This window comes from Lactuca sativa, chromosome 3 (assembly GCF_002870075.4).
Source record: "Lactuca sativa cultivar Salinas chromosome 3, Lsat_Salinas_v11, whole genome shotgun sequence".
Classification (NCBI taxonomy): Eukaryota; Viridiplantae; Streptophyta; class Magnoliopsida; order Asterales; family Asteraceae; genus Lactuca; species Lactuca sativa.
Window position 1 is genome coordinate 235181103 of NC_056625.2, and position 16823 is coordinate 235197925.

Genomic DNA, 16823 nt, shown 5'->3' on the forward strand with positions numbered 1-16823 from the left:
AGCAATTACGCCTCGCGTAACGACCAAAGTGACATACGCCCCGCGTAACTTAAGGGTACGCGCCGCGTACTGGTTGGCCTCGGATAAGTTCAATCGCGTAGTGATCCTTAGTACGCCCCGCGTAATCTGACTTACGCCCAGCGTACGTAAGTCGGCTACAAAGGTTATAAAAGTCGATTTTCAGCTAACCAGGAGGGGAGATTCGACTTCCAACTTAGTTTAGTCGATATTTAACTTCTGTTAAGCCGTTTTGAGGGTCTAGAAGGCGGCCGAAAGGCCATTAAGCTAACGGGAGCGGAGATCGGAAGGGTTGGAGAGCGCCAAAAACTTGATGTGCACCAAACTACCCACTTTCGGGAGCCGTTAGAATATTTCCTTTGTTTTCCTTGTACCTTTAACTAGAGCAAAACAAGAAGTGACCTAACTAGTCAAGAACAGCAAGAGCTCGGTCTTCCACTTAACCACCACAATACGTCTTGCTATACTACGCCTCATGGATTGAGTTGGACAAATCAACAAAGTAGTAGGCTAAGAAGATCAAGAATTTCCCTAATCGCTTTCATTCTCGAAACCCATGCAAAAAGTAAAGTCAAGCAATGTGTACAATCCCAAATTCCTACAAATAAAAACAAGAACCTTCCCGACAAGTGTAATGATATCATCGAAAATCAAACTAAAAATAAAAACTAACTAAAAACAAATAACGAATAATCAAATAAACTAAATTAATGACAAGCCGTTCCCCGGCAACGGCGCCAAAAACTTGATGTGCACAAAAGTACCCACTAATTTTAATATTTATAACCTAACAAACTTAGACCATCTATGCACTTATAGGTAGTGTACCTAGTCAGATTACAGTATAGCTTAGGTAAGTCGGGTGTCGATCACAGGGATCGGTGGATTAATTTAATATATTTAATTATAGGTCATAGGTCACACGGAAAGAATAAAGAAATAAATTTCAAACTAACAATTAATTATCTACTCTCGATAAACTAACAGGAAAACAAATATCTTCAGGTACTTTGGTTTAGACAAATTACACCTTAAAAACATACACAATTCCATATACAAATTCATTTATTCATGTTCACCGATTCCTAAAATGATTAGATTCGTGTTCACTATAACTAATCCTTTAGCAAACAAGTCAATTCAAACAGTGATCAGTTGATTAAATTAACATGCTTCCTAGTGTTCAGTTCATATCAAGCAAGACTTGTAAATATAGTTAATCGAATTATTAATTCAATTTAACCTCTTGTTGATGGTCATCAAACAAGGCTCACACATTAACGTACTTATTCCCAAGTTAATCCTAGTTTCACATTCGTTATTCCTAGACTTATAATCTCAATGGTCATCAAAAATCATAAGAGACAAGCAATCAAGTAGATGTTCAAGTAACTCAATTCACTTAACAATTAACAGAAAATAATCATCATTAACACATAAGGATCTTTTAACAAGCTTGGCAAGATAAACTAAACATATATAAACAATTCAATATAGCAATTAGTCTAATAATCAAAGCTTTATTCAATCATAAACAAAAAGTAAAAGGTTTTTACACCCAAATCAGAAACTGAATACAGAAAAGTACCACAATGGAATGTTAAACATGGTCACGTTAACAATCCATATGAATACCGACATGTATCCGCTCTCCAACCCTTCCGATCTCCGCTCCCGTTAGCTTAACGGCCTTTCGGCCACCTTCTAGACCCTCAAAACGGCTTAACAGAAGTTAAATATCGACTAAACTAAGTTGGAAGTCGAATCTCCCCTCCTGGTTAGCTGAAAATCGACTTTTATAACCTTTGTAGCCGACTTACGTACGCTGGGCGTAAGTCGGATTACGCGGGGCGTACTAAGGATCACTACGCGATTGAACTTATCCGAGGCCAACCAGTACGCGGCGCGTACCCTTAAGTTACTCGGGGCGTATGTCACTTTGGTCGTTACGCGAGGCGTAATTGCTATGGACGCGGGGCGTAATCATCTAATCCAGCATTTTTAATTTCTTCTAGCTTCTAAGTCCGGTTTCCGCATTCAGTCTTTTCTTTTGTGCTTTATCGACAACGAATAGCTGCAAAACATAATTCAAAGCATTATGAGTACTTTTTAGTTCTAAAAGAGAATAAATAAGGCCAAAATATTAAGATAAAGTGCATAAATATATATATATATATATATATATATATATATATATATATATATATATATATAAATACACATATCAATCAGAAATGGATTTACGGCCAATTGTTTACTGTCAAAAATTTAATGTCAAAATTTTATTTTATTTTTAGTGATTTAATTGATTAATTATGATCTTTAATATTAGCAGTCTTAAATCAAAACTTGATTCACTGGTAAAGAACTCTGTTTGTGGTGAAGGAGCTTGAAGAGCTTGCGGCCGTGAACTCGATGTTTACGGCCGTAAGCTTGGACCGAAAGCTTCTTAAATCTTAGATTTCGACTATATCAAAAACCCTTTTTCGCTGTGAAGAGCGATAAGCACAAATACGCAACTGTAAGATGCCTTTGACGCTGGTCCCGCTCTGATACCAATTGTAAAGTCCAAAAATCGGGTCTACCAATGATCAAATACAAATAGCAACCAGACAATACGAAATAATAAGCAAAGACAGAACAAACCAAGCTTGCATACGCTTTATAGCCTTAAAACGTCGGATACAACTTGGTGGAACTGGAAAATACAAAAGGCATCAACAACCTAAAACATCTGACACAACACCCTATTTATAGTCCTTATGACCGTGAGCAGTTTACGGCCATAAGGAGTTTAAATAGGGTGTTGTGTCAGATGTTTTAGGTTGTTGATGCCTTTCATATTTTCCAGTTCCACCAAGTTATATCCGACGTTTTAAGGCTATAAAGCGTATGCAAGCTTGGTTTGTTCTGTCTTTGCTTATTATTTCGTATTGTATGGTTGCTATTTGTCTTTGATCATTGGTAGATCCGATTTTTGGACTTTACAAAAATGTCATGAGACCATTCTACGAACTCATTTCTACCATGTAATAGGACTGCATCATAGGGATGTAGGTCAAACCTTCGAGAACATACTACTACTCTATAGGTGAACGGTTGAAATACATCTAAGTTCAATGATGGCCTTTGCTAGGAATTCTAGTTCATTAAGAGGGATCAATAAGAATGTTATTAATATGACTTCCTCACTTATACATTCCACAGTTATATATAACAAAGACCTGGTAGACAATAGAATGTGAGATTTCTAACTTAGTTTCTTTTCCTCGTTGGGATGTGAAACTAAAGTAGAATCACACATTTCACTATCCGCCCAGTCTTGGTTATATCATAATGGGTATAAGTTTAGTCTTCATGTATAATGACTCATCTCTTAGTCAGACTCAAAATAATATAGAGTCAACCTTGGTCACTCACAAACTCCTTGTCAACCGATCAACGAAGCCCCTATCCTTCATATCGATGCCACCACATTCGAAGCAACAGCAACAACTGCCGTAACAGCTGTCCTTGCAAACCTTAATGTTGGCAACGCAATAACGACTAGCGAAGGAATTCAAAAAATTTCGATCGATGTATCGATATAGGAAGCCACCAAAGGGCAACCGTCACGGGCGTACAATGTTGTAAAACCGAGAGGAGGAGAAGAAATCGCCACGCTCGAAAGGAGCGCCAACGATCCCGAAGACTTGCCATGCAATAATAGCGAGTGGCAACTCCTGCCCCCTTCAGCACCAGCACGACCCATTCCTCAAGTCCCTGGCATCGGGACCAACCCTGCACACAAAGGTGGTGGTAAAACCGGACCCCATAAAAGGAAATTTTCGAAGTAGATGAACGAGGAAGGCACCCGTGTCCACGTAACTCTGACTAAACACCTCCCTTCCACCACCAATGCTAGTACAAGCCATATATGTCACCAATGCGGCGAGATAGGACACCTCAAAAAGGACTATCCAATAATAAAGAACTCCGGCACGGACAGGAAGATACTAAGAATCACTGCCGCAGGAGAAACTACGCTGGACCCCATTAAAAATATCTAAGACATTCGTGGTAATAGACTCGTAAACTGTTTAAAACTAGTGCAACTAGAGTCTTATCTTTTGCAAGACCCCGTCAGTAAAGGGACCCTCGTGCTGCATATACTCGCCTTTGGTAGTATACCTAGTTCGCAGCAATAGTCTTATAGTAAATCTATAGCACTGTAACTCTGTTAAAAGTTTCACAGTTGTGTTTTGTCTGTAACGCCTTTGCGATCAAATTTAGTGCCTTTATTTCAAGTGACTCCGATTTTTATCATACGAATGGAGTCCATTCGATCCTCACAATACCAGTTTCGTGCGTAAATCTCTTACTACGAAATCATCTTTCTGGCGAAGCCGTTATTCCAGAACTCCGAAGTACTCATGCGTAGAGTACCTCATGTTTCTTATCCTTTTCCGAAGAAACCTCAACAAGCCTCCCCGAAGTACCGCTCGGGCAGTACGTCAAGTTCAACCCAAAGACCCGTACGGTTAATCTATCGCTAAAGAATGTATACACAAGGGAGGTATATAACCAAGGTTCTATAGGTTTAGAATTAATGGTTCCTCTTTTATTCTTTTCCTCGTTGGGGTGTGAGCTTAAAGAAGAATCATTTATTCAATTACTTTTTCAATCTTAATTATATACAACTCCAGTAACCAGATCGCCCTATAGTCTAACCCCCCTACCGAGCTGAAAGAACTATCAGGTCAAACCTATCGAACTACTCGACAATGGAATTGAAGAACCAAGCTTCTCACCATGGAGAGTTTTAGTCTTGTTCTTTAAATAGAAAGGCAAATTGCTCGTAGGTCCATCGACTTCATAGGTCCCGACAAAATCTCCAGTAGAAACCATCACTATCTGCCTTGCATAGACGAATAGGCCAATAAATCGCAAGGAACGAGGTACCCTTCGGGAATTGAACCTGAGATCTGAATATCACTAGTCGCGAGTATTGGAGAAGGATGTCCGAGGACAATCCACCAAATTCGATGCGGACGCTGCAAGTCCATAGTGATACCCCTCGGATAGGACCAACCCGCTCGCAGTCTTCTTGAACTTAATGAATAGGGTACGCCATTCTTACTAGGATCAGTTCGTCATTGTCCTTGAAAATGACTTGCTTATCTACCCTAGTAGTAAGAAGAAAATCAAAAAGAGCAGCTACAACAAATCGTGGGAACAATTCGATCAGAGAAGCCTTACCTGAAGTTCTCTAGATACGAGTTTTCGAATTGAAGAGTCAAATTCCTAAGACACACTATTAGTGATGTGGGAATTCTTAAGGACCCTTTCAATTAATCAAAACCGCGGAGAAATTGTCATCACCAAAGGCGTCGACGGGAATTCGCCGAAATTCTAGGTCTCGCTAACCTACCATCTTAGTTCCTTTAGAATTTCTCGCAAATTACGGAACCCTCTTACGACTTTTACCCTGAAGGAAGCAACCCTTTTCTGGGAAGAGAAGCAATAGGGAGAAACCTTTAGAACTCCAGAGTAAGAGACCAAATTCCTCTGGAAGCCTCGCTCTGGGAAGGCTTAGTACACTTCGGAAAGCGTGGAAATCTAAAACCCAAGATAATTAGGCCCTTCGAGATTCTTGTCAGAATCAGCCCTATAACTCGCAACTTTAATCTACCCCGCGAGCTATGTAAAGTACATTCTACTCGCTACATCTCGAACTTGCAGAAGTATATATCCGACGAGACTCTTGTAATCCCCCTCGACGAGATCGAGTTCCACAAGAGCCTCACCTTCATGGAAGAACCATAGTGACCATGGATCGAGAGGCCAAGCGGACGAAGCAACGCCGCTTCCCAATAGTGAAGGTTCGCTGGAATACTAACCAAGGACCTGGATTCACTTTGGAGTGCGAGAATCAGTCGATTAGGAAGTATCCCCACTTCTTGGCCTGATTATTTATGCCTACTCCTTGCCTAAATTCAAATTTCGGGACGAAATTCCCTCTAACGGGGGGATGATGTGACAACCGTAAAGTTTCCGATCAAGTCAAAGTCAACAAGTCAAACCAGCCGACTCAATTAGCCCATGGGTACTAGGGTTTACGTTATGTAATTACTAAACAACTCGTTATTCTAATGAGAGATCACAAATCGAAAGTTGGTACATCTAGATTTCCTTAACCTAAAATTATGGTAAGTAACAAACCAAACCGATAAAACATTGTGCATACTCATTGGGAGTGTGTAAGATCCTTAAACATGACATAATGGGGCTTATGGAAACCTCTCTCTAGGAAGGCTTAGTACTCTGGAAGCCTCGCTCTGCGAAGCCGGACACTCACAATTGTCACACATGAAACCTCTCTCAATCATTTTCACTCTATCTCTTTGTATGAGAAACCTCTCCAAGAATGTGAAATCTCTCCCAAATCTCTCTTTGTATGAGAAATCTCTCCAAAAATGTTGAATCTCTCCCAAATCTCTCTCCATACGTGAAATCTCTCCCAAATCTCTCTTTGTATGAGAAATCTCTCCCAAATCTCTCTCCATATGTGAAATTTCTCCCAAATCTCTCTTTGTATGAGAAATCTCTCCAAGAATGTGGAATATCTCCCAAATCTGTCTCCATATGTGAAATCTCTCCCAAATCTCTCTTTGTATGAGAAATCTCTCTAAGAATGTGGAATCTCTCCCAAATCTCTCTCCATATGTGAAATCTCTCCCAAATCTCTCTTTGTATGAGAAATCTCTCCCAAATCTCTCTCCATATGTGAAATCTCTCCCAAATCTCTCTTTGTATGAGAAATCTCTCCAAGAATGTGGAATCTCTCCCAAATCTCTCTCTATATGTAAAATCTCTCCCAAATCTCTCTTTGTATGAGAAATCTCTCCAAGAATGTGGAATTTCTCCCAAATCTCTCTTGAAATTTTTATAATCAATTGGGGCATCCCGATACTTGGCTTGATAAGAAATCACTCAAAGAAGGGAAAAACCTTGGAAAATAACCCTTTAGGACCGAAGCCTCCTCATAAGGGTCAAGTCCTCTTTGATCCGAGGCCACTTGAGCTGAGTCCGAGGCCCCTTGAGTAGCCGCAGCCATCCGGCCGCAGCCACCGAGCCGAAGCCCAGAGTCGCAGCCGTCAAGACCGCAGCCACGAAGCCGGAGCCACCGAACCCGGACCCAAGCCCCGCAACAGACTCCCTTCGGACCACAGCGCCTTCCTTCAGCATCCGCGACTGAGCCTCACTTCGGACCCTCCTCAGCAGCCGAGCCACTCCGGTTCCAAGGCTGCTGATGATCGAGCCTTAGCGCCTCCGGTCCTAGACTTCAGATTTTACGTTTTTCACCCGGTTTTTTACTAATTCTCCATTTTAAGTCCGTTTTAATAATTTTAACGCGGGATTTTCTCCAGAAATCATATTTTAACATATAAGACCCTAAATATTCATAATTTGGGCATATTTTTATGGAAATATTTATTCAAGAATAAATTCTTTTAAGTGAGATCTTGAGGTGGAGTGTAAATCTTGTCATAATATTTGACACAAACAACCACCCCATGCTCATTCCTTTGACCAATCCTTGTACTCCCCACTACTCCTAGGCACTTCAAGGCCCTACCCCACTCCTTTCCCAGCAACCCACATTCAAAGGAGCTGGAGAACTCTCTTTCATTCGTCACTTCACTCATTTTTCCTCATTTTCTCCAAGTATCGAACATCACTTTTCTCTCAAATCCTCCCACTCCAATTTCGAGATTTAAGGGCTAATCATCAAACTTTCTCTCGTTTTGGGTAAGTTTCATCATTCTCCTTATGATTATTACATTCCCTTTACTCATATCATAGAATGCTTACACAAATTCCATCACTTTGGTGCTTGATTCTCGAAAATCTTCTAGGCATCTTCAAGTGTTCTTGAGTTAAACACTTCTATCCTTCAACATCCACCCACTTACATCATATAAGGTGATTTCATACCCCTACATTTTCATGTTTTCTCAAGTTTTAGGGGGGGGGGGGGGGATACAAGTTAAAACACCAAGAACATAACTAAAATTTTCTAACAGCTTTCATCAGAAAAGTTGGACTCCATTCACGGACTGTTTTGGGCAACTTAAACGATTTTGTTTTCAAAACTGTTTTAGTTGTAAGTAGTTTCAGTTCATAGCTTTAAAATGACTACTTTCACATCTCCATACGATTTTTCTACAATTTATGGTGATTTTTACAAAACTGTCTATCATTTCAAACATTAATCCGGACCAGTCTGTGATTATGGACTTGTTCACACAAGTTAGAGGTCATTAAAATTCATAATAAATATTATGAACAAACTAGACTCATTTCCCAAACTCTCAGAATTTACGGATTCTGATTTGGACCTTTGATGATTTTTCTATAAATTTTCTAAGAACAGTAAATGAAAATAATAAGAACAGAAAAATGCTATCAATTTCATTTCACCTTGTAACATGTTGAGCAAGGTGTATATCTTTTGTGAATATATGTTTTTGCAAATAAATGAAATTTTGACATAGTATATATTCATACATCAGTTAACAAATGGAGTTTGTTAGATAAATCATAGAAACAACGATTTGTTATAATCATAGCGCATCTATTACATACAAACATTCGAATAAACTATGTTAAAGTATCGTTCATGCACATTACCATTTCTACCCTTGTTTTGATAAACTATAATAGGTATCGTTTATGTTTCCATTAACACAACAAACACATTTCGAAAGGTTTTATTCCCACAGAAAAAGGTTTTACACTCACGCACACCACACGTAAACTTGTTAATCAGAGTCTCCTGGAGGGAGAACGTGATAGTTGTGTATAGATCTATATTGGGTTAGACACCCCACACCTGAACTGAATGCAACAGCTAGACCGGCAGGTCTGTGGTGACAAGTGTCATTTCAGTTTCGCGACGCCTGAGAAACGTCGTGGCAGGTTGATTCAGTCATAGTATGGTTATAGCGGCTCACATAGGGAGTTAACAACACATAAAGTTTACGGGGATTTTCATAAATCAAAAGGGGTTTTATGTCGATTTAAAATCACTTTTTATATCAATAATTACAAATATTATTGTATATTTTCAGTCTTGGTATTTAAGACTACACATCATTCATTACGGGATTTTTCTCAAATCAGAAAGGGTTTTACGCCAATTTAAAACCACTTTTATATCTTTAAGTATGATAAATACTTGTTCATTCTCGGTCCCGGCATTTAGGACCACATAACTTTTATAAGGAAAATATTGGATTTTTCTTGGTAACACACCGCACATTACAAAGAACGGTTTCCAAGCTCTTTATCTAAAAAGCTTATGAGCTCACCAACCTTTGTGTTGACACTTTTTCAAACAACTTGTATTCTCAGGAATTCAGTGAAACAGGAAATCAACAGCGTTTTGAGGATGGGACGATAAATCGTTAAACAGTTCATTTTGTCATCATAATGTAATTGATTTGAATCATGTAAACATATACTTTGGTGTAACTTTTTTTCAATTATATTTATGATGGTTGTATTTACTTTGAGCACTATTATAGTTGTTGTTGTGAAACTGTACATGAAGTCCTGCACCCCCGGACGTTTCCGCCATCCTTGGTTTGGGGGTGTGACACAAACTCACATATATCATCCCTCAGCATGGAATGATACCTCGTCCTCCTTATATCTTCATCTGCAGCATACTGCAGGATCAATAGTGCCCATTCCCGAAACTTGGCGATGATCTCCGCCACAGTCTCGGTGGTCTGTTGGAGCTCCCGAAACTCCCTCACTAACCATTGCACCTCAATAGATGATGCAAACTCCAAATTAAAATATATGAAAAACTATGCCCATGTCATCTCGGCCACACTGGCTGCTCCCACCTGGTGGGCCACTTCCTCCCACCAATCCCTGGCCTGATCCTTCAACATACACGAAGCCAACCCCACCTTTTCCACCTCAGGTCAAGAGATGGTGCGATGAGCATTCTCCATGTCGGTCACCCAACATAGACTAACAATGGGGTCCTGAACCCCAAAGAACTTAGGCACTCCACATGATGAGGAGCATTCTCCGAGCGTTTCATCATTCCTCTTTCTCGCTTCGTCATTGAGCATGTTGGATTAGGTGTCTAATTTCATAACTATTTCTGGAATGTACTTGACCCGATTAGCATGTTCCATTTGGGTTGCATGGAATCATGCACTTGGGTAGACTAAAATGAGAGAAAGGACATTTATGGTTTATTAATATATTATAAGTTCTAATATATTAATAATATTATTTAATTAGTATTGATCAAGAATTAATTTGGAATTAATTAAGTGATCAAACGGAGAGTAATTAAATATATGGGTTGATTGTGTAAATCATCCAATCTTGTATAGTGGGCTAATGATCCATGGTTTATCAAGTTGGGCTAAAACCCATAAGATGCTCCATGGTGTTTTTGAACCCATGGATCCAAGAAATGAAAAGTCATGTCAAGTAGGGTTTACATGGTGTAACCCTAATTATGACACACTATATAAGCTTCATGTTCTAGACCAAAATCAAACACTAAGTAAGAAAAGTGAGGGCTAGCCAATTTCTAGAGTGTTTACATTTCTCTTTAAGTTATTCCAAGTGCTTTGGTGTTGTAAGAGACATTTGAGGCATCACACTTGAGGTGCTAGGCTCACAAGGTTCTCAAGGAATCCAAGCATCGAAAGGGATGTATTTCTTACTAACTTTTATGTTTAAAAGTTCCCCATGTATGCTAGATAGGTTATGAACCATGGAAAAACAAATTTCCATGTATCATAGAAAAACTTAGATCCAAGGTTTCTAGGGTTGCATGTACACCATAGGAGTGTTAGAATGCTCAAAACCCTTCAGTGGTATCAGAGCCTAGGTTTGTTTTCTTGATACTTGATGCTACGTGTTTTTTCAAAAGTTGAAATTCTACATTTTTTGCATCTGATTGCTCACCACGACGTGGCAGTATTTACCACGACATGGTGATGCCCCTGTATGCAGAATTTTGGGGTTTTGCTTGGTATTGGATGAGGATCATTACCCTAAACTGTTTTTTGAACCTTAAAACCTGTTTTTGATGTGGTAATGATTATGCTAATCCAATTTCAACGGTTATTATCAAAATTTCAAGTTTTATATGGTTTATTTATGATTCTTGAAAATTGTTGATATGCATGTTCATGAACTTATAAGTTTAATAGATCATAGGAATTATTTATAACTTTCTTGTTAGTTTAATTCTTGATCATTATGTATTTTAATGGAATCCCTAATTTATCCTCAAGTTATGGATTACCAAAAGTCACTCTCTTAAAGTCCATTATGAAACACATAGGTTACATAAAATAAAAAGTCTCTCATTTTAATAAACCATTAACTCATAAGTTATGAAAGATGAAATGTTTTGAAAGTTACAAAACTTGCCCTCAAGTTTTGGAACATGTAAAGTCACCTTAAAAACTTTAGTTCCAACCCCTAGAATTTTAAAAGTTAAAATTAAACCCTTATACTTTATAATATTATATATTTAATAATAATTATATATGTATAAGAAAAAGTCATTTTACCGTAAGTAGGCCTCATTTACAAAGTCGGTCTATAAGGGGGGTATAAGGTTGTTGCCTATAAAATGGCAGTTTAATGGGTGTCCACTCTCACCCACCACTTCCTTGATCGGTGGAGGGACGTTAGCCGAACGAGTAAGACAAGGACTTTAAATCTTCATTAAAAGTATGATGAATATAAAGTAACTAAATGTTTTTATAAATTCCCAATCTTAGTTACTTTAGGAAAATGATAATAAGGTGCTATCCCATGAAATTACACTTTGCACTTTGATTAAGTCGTTAGTGGAGCGTGTGTGATTAACGGGCACACTAACCTGGACTTAACAAGGTAGGCAAAGGGTATCTTAATGTTTATCATAGTATCGGTGTAGTGCGTGTGGTTAACCGACACATCGATTGAGGGGTAAATATTAAGGGTACCAAGTAATTTCCATGGTTACTTCACACCTTGTTTTGTGATCCTCGGCATCCCAGTCACAAAACCTGAAGGGCACACTCGAGATTGAAACATGCCATTGAAAAGTTCAATGAATCTCAAAGAATCTAGGAGTTTCAAAACCAATTAAAACCTAATAATTTATTTCATTTTTCATGGTGTAAATTGGTGAATCGTCATTCACCTACCTTCAAATATTTTATAGCTTGGATTACGGCATCCCTCTTCTAAGTTATAAAATATTGTGTTGGGTCCTAGCCTTAATATTACATTTGGGTGTTTTATTAAGGACTATCTTTATATCTAATCTAAATTTGTCTTTCTTCTTTTCAGATGTCTTCCAACAATGTTGCTTCTTGATCAAACCCTACCGGCTCCTTCTCTCTCATGAACCTTTGTGGGAGAGTCATCTTTGATGGGTCTAACTTTATGGATTGGATTAGGAACATCAGGATGGTCACCCGGTATAAGGACCAAGAATATATCCTCGACATGGAGCCTAAGGAGCTTGAGTCGTCTACTACTCCAGAGGAGATCGCTGAATATCAGGCACATGAAAGAGATGCTACCAAAGTGGCATGCATCATGTTGGCCACTATGACAGCCAAGCTCCAAAAGTCCTATGAGGACTACTATCCTTTTAAGATGCACCAGGATTTGATGGATCGTTACCATCAGAGTGCTCGTCAAGAGCGATATGAAATCATCTCCTCCATGATAACAACCCGGATGAAGGATGGTGAACCCATCACGGGCCACATGCAGAAAATGCAAAGGTATGTGGACCGTTTGCTGAAACTGAATGTGAACTTCCCCGAGGAGTCGGCAATAGACATCATTTTGCACTTCTTACCTTCATGTTATGATCAATTCCGTATGACATACCACATGAACAAGGAGGAAGTTACACTCAGCAAACTTCAAGGACTTTTGAAGACCGCAGAAAGTGGTCTTAAGGTAAGTCGGTTGTTACCAATCCTAGTCCTACCGCGGCCCTTGTCTTGGCAATCGGGCAAGGAAAAGGAAAGAAGAGGAAGAGCCCTTCGAAGGGTACCAAGGATAAGAACCTTGATGGATCCTCTTCAAGTGGAACCAAGAAAGGTTTCGTCACTCCTTCTGCTAACCCTAAAGAGGCTGAATGATTCTATTGCCATGAAAAGTCGCACTGGAAGTGAAACAGCCCAAAGTACCAGGAAGATGTGAAGGATGGGAAAGTAAAACCCAACCATGCAGGTACATACAATATATTGTCTAATAATTCACCCCATTCTAATTCTTGGGTTCTTGAAACAGGATATGGTATTCACATATGTACTGATTGGCAGGGACTAAGAAGAAGTGAGAATGTGGAGCATGGGAAGATAAACTCGATCATGGGGAATAGGAAAGCTTCACCTGTCACCAAGATTGGAGTTTATTCTTTATTACTAAGTAGTGGATTAGTATTAGATTTGAATAAGTGTTGTTACTCGTCTAAAATGGCGAGAGATATTATTTCCTTTCATGGTTTGTACAAACAAGGTTTTACCTTTTCATTTGATAATGATAGTGGTGGTATTAATGCTTTATTTAATAATGTTTTTTTATTTTAAAGCATTACCTTGTGATGGTGTATATGAAATTGTGTCGGTTGTTCATAATCTAGGAAATAATGCAATGTGTATCGATTCTTCCACTAGCTTGGATCAAGCATCTTCATGGAATTGTCGTCGTGGACATGTAAGCAAGAAACGCATAGGCCAACTCCAAAAGAATTGAGTCTTAGAGTCGTTTCACCTAAAGTCAGATGATAGTTGTGAATCTTGATTGCTTGGGAAAATGACAAAGTCACCCATCACTGGTACTTGTGCTAGGGGTGAGGGTTTGATGGACCTCATACACACTGATGTGTATGGACCCTTCAGAACCACCACAAGAGATGCTAACCACTTCTATGTGACTTTTACTGATGATTTTAGTAGATATGGATATGTTTACTAAATCAAGCATAAGTCAGAGACCTTTGTAAGATTCAAAGAGTTCAAGCAGGAAGTGGAGAATCAGTTGGGCAGGAACATTAAGATGCTTCAATCCGATCGAGGTGGTGAGTATCTTAGTACAGAGTTCCTTGACTATATTAAGGAATGTGGGATTATCTCACAATTGACACCTCCCAGGACACCACAACTAAATGGTGTGGCCGAGAGGCGCAATCGAACCTTATTGGATATGCTTCGTTCCATGATGACTCGAGCTTCAATACCAATCTCATTTTGGGGGTATGCCTTAGAGACTGCTATCCATATTCTTAATCTAGTCCATACAAAGAAGGTTGCCAAAACACCTCATGAGATGTGGACCGGAAAAGTTCCCAGTCTGGACCACATCAAAATTTGGGGTTGCGAGGCTTTTGTGAGGCGCGAGTCTCACGATAAGCTCGAACCTCGAAGTGAGAGGTGTATTTTCATCGGCTACCCACGGAGATCCTTTGGTTACCTCATCTATAGACCTAGTAATAATGTGGTCTTTGTAGCACGGATAGGAGTCTTTCGCGAGAGAGAATTCATGAGCCAAGGAAACAGTGGGAGGCAAATTGACCTTGAAGAAATTCAAGATTCAAGTGGTAAAGGAACCTCAAACCCTAGCAATCAACCTGAGGAGGAAACCCATGTTGATCTGATAGAAGAGTTTGTACCTCTGAGGCGTTCCATGAGAGTTAGGAATGCACCTAAGCATTACTATGGTTTCCTTATTACTGCGGAAGGTGATCCACTTATCAGTGATAGCACACTGGTGAGTCTGGATGAACCTAACAGCTACACGGAAGCCACGGTAGGCCCTAAGGCTGCTAAATGGAAAGAGGCTATGGACAGCGAGATACAATCTATGTATGACAATCAAGTTTGGAACTTGGTTGACAATGTACTAGGTCACAAGACATTTTGGTGCAAATGGATCTTCAAGAAGAAGACCGACATGGATGGTAATGTACACATTTATAAGGCGCGAGTGGTTGCAAAGGGCTTTTCTCAAACTCCAGGAGTTGATTATCATGAGACCTTTTCACCAGTAGCGAATATTAAGTCTATTAGGTTTATGTTAGCCATTGCTGCATTTCATGATTATGAAATATGGAAAATGGATGTCATAACTGCTTTCCTTAATGGAAAGTTAGCTGAGGATGCTTACATGAGTCAGCCAGAGGGTTTTGTCAGTACAGAGTACCTGAATAGAGTGTGTAAGCCTGAGAAATCCATCTATGGATTAAAGAAATCACCTCGCAAATGGAATCTTTGCTTTGATGAGAAGGTCAAAGAGTTTGGCTTTTCGAGGAGTGAATATGAATCTTGTGTATATGTCAAGGCTTATGGGAGTATAGTTAGCTTTTTGGTATTGTATGTGGACGACATACTACTCATAGGAAATGACATCCCAACTCTACAGGAAGTGAAGTCCTGGCTTGGGAAGTGTTTCACTATGAAGGAGCTTGGAGAAGCTGCCTATATCCTAGGGATAAGGATTTTGAGATATAGGAGTGAAAGACTAATTGGACTTAGTCAGAGTACCTACTTGGAGAAGGTGCTGAATAGATACAGCATGCAAAATTCCAAGAAAGGAGAGTTATCAATCCAGAGTAACGCCAGACTGAGTAAAACTCAAAGTCTGAGTATAGAGGTTGAGATAGCAGAAAAGAGTCGAGTTCCGTATGCTTCCGCTATAGGCTCGATCATGTATGCTATGACCTGTACTCGTCCTGATGTGGCCTTTGCATTGAGCATGGTCAGCAAATATAAGGGGAACCCTAGCAAGGCTCACTGGATTGCGGTAAAGAACATTCTCAAGTACCTACGGAGGACTAAGGATTGGATCCTTACCCTCGCTTGGAGTGATGACTTGAGAGTATTGGGGTATAGTGATGCTAGCTTTCAGACTGATAGGGATAATTTCCGCTCTCAGTCAGGCTGGGTCTTTACCTTAAACGGAGGAGCAATTTCTTGGAAAAGTTCCAAGCAGGAGACAGTGGCTGATTCAACTTGTGAATCAAAGTATATAGCGGCAAGCAAGGCAGCGAAGGAGGCTATATGGCTACAGAACTTCATTGGAGACCTTGCAGTTGTACCAGCTATAAAGGAGCTTATAGAGATTTTATGTGATAGTGAAAGTGCAGTTGCCTTAGCCAAGGAACCAAGGGATCACAGGAGATCCAGACACATCGAAAAAAATACCATTTCATTAGACATCGAATAGAAGGACTCCTCGTGGCGAAGAGGGTATCATCGGATGAGATCCCGGCAGATCCCCTCATGAAGGGACTTGGCAGGGTTAAGCATCTCCAGCATAAAAGGCGCATAGGGCTGAAGGATGATATTAGTTTTAGTAGTTAGATAGCTTTGAAATGTGTAAAGTGTAATTGACATTTAATGATGAATAAAAGCTATATTTATTTATGAGTAAAGTGTTGCTATCCTTTGTCAATTGTTTACTATCATTTCATTTTGCATGTTTTGACTTCCAGAATAATTATGTTATGTTATTTCATATTATTCAAATTCTCCACAGTCGGTTATATGTTGGAAGTAGATATGAATTAAGACTGTCATGGGTTGGCTTGTAGAGGTCTAAGATGTTGGACATTACAAAGTGGTGCTACAACACTCATGAGTGCTCATAAGTTCTAAATGTTGGATTCAACCCACTCTCACTGGTATCACTTCATGGAATTTATCTTGAGTGATCATGAGATGGTTATATCATATAAGTCTTCACAGCTAGAGATATGACTTGTTCCCTAT